Below are 1,347 nucleotides of genomic sequence, written 5' to 3'. Positions count from 1 at the left end.
CAATAATGGGTGCTTCAGACTGCACGTCATCCTCTTCATCTATCGGCTCAAGATCTATCACCTTCTCATCAGCCCCCTGGAGTATTTTACCACTCCTAGTATTGATGGAAAACACACGGTCTACACCGCCTCCCCCATTCTTTGGATTTGGAATAGTGTCACTCGGAAGTCCTCCCTTTTTAGGAGGGTACTGCACCCTAGAAATACCCCTTATCTGTGACTCAAGCTTCTAAATAGTCGCTGTATAGGAACTCACTATTTCTGTCAGCCCAGATAAAGTCCTCTCAGACTTATATTGATTGGCCAGAATCTTCTCAAGCATTGATTCAACATTCGAACTACCTTGCTCTGTTGACTGCCCTTTCGGTGGTATATTAGGATTGTAACTGTTGTTCCTGAAATTGTTACTGTTGTTGTAGCTCACTTGGTTTGCAGCACCATAATTATTGTTGTAGTTCCCAGAGTTGTTATAAGCACCTTGACCTTGCTGAGGTCTCCATTGATTTTGATTCTGATAACCACCTTGCTAGTTCTGTCTTTGGTAACCCCCTTGAGAGTTATTAACATAATTAGCATCTTCAATCTACATAGATGGCCCATCAAGGAACGGACCATCTTGAGTATGGTACATCCCTTTTGGCAAAACTGTATCATCCTCACAAACATTTACCTTCTTGATTTGGGATTCATCAAACTTCTTCGTTAGCAAGGAATTATTTGTTGCAAGTTCTGCCAATGTTTGCTGGGTGTCTTGATTCTCCTTTACTATATTCTGGATCATAGCACTACCATACAGTACCACATCAGCATTGTTTGAGTGCCAAGCCTGATTATGAGTCGTCAGCTTGTTATCGCTCGTCGATAAGATTTGTTCTTGAAACAACCATCAGTTGCATTATTAGCAACTGACTGCGTCACTGGATCTAGCCCTCGTTAGAACTTTTCCATTAATATGTGTTCTGAAAAACCATGATTCGGGCTCTTCTGCAAATACTCCCTGAATCTCTCCCAGGGTTCATATAATTGTTCCCCCGGTCGCTGCTTAAATTCATATATCTTGTCACGAATTTCAGCCTTCTTACTAGGGGGATACCATTTTGTGAGAAAAGCAGTCACCATCTCTGCCCATGAAGTAATTGAATTTTTGGGCAGCTTCTCAAACCATGTTCTTGCCTCCCCTGTTAACGAATATTTAAATAACCTCAACCGAATAACATCTTATGGAACGTTGTTCTGGATGTGATTAGCACACACCCACAAAATTTTGCAAAAAACGTTGAGGGTCATTCTCAGTAGAGTTCCGAAAGTATCCCTCAAGCTTCAACAACTAGTATAGAGAGGAGTCAA

The 1,347-nt window shown here is 41.5% G+C and overlaps 1 non-coding gene across 1 annotated transcript; it reads left to right on the top strand.

Moving 5' to 3' along the window:
• The first annotated feature begins 964 nt into the window (after positions 1 to 964).
• LOC132601004 (small nucleolar RNA R71) lies at positions 965 to 1,070 on the top strand. The gene has a single exon (XR_009567456.1). It is a non-coding gene; the product is annotated as a small nucleolar RNA R71 (small nucleolar RNA).
• Positions 1,071 to 1,347: the final 277 nt, after the last annotated feature.

This window comes from Lycium barbarum, chromosome 6 (assembly GCF_019175385.1).
Source record: "Lycium barbarum isolate Lr01 chromosome 6, ASM1917538v2, whole genome shotgun sequence".
Taxonomy (NCBI): Eukaryota; Viridiplantae; Streptophyta; class Magnoliopsida; order Solanales; family Solanaceae; genus Lycium; species Lycium barbarum.
This window is presented reverse-complemented; position numbering and strand designations above follow the sequence as displayed.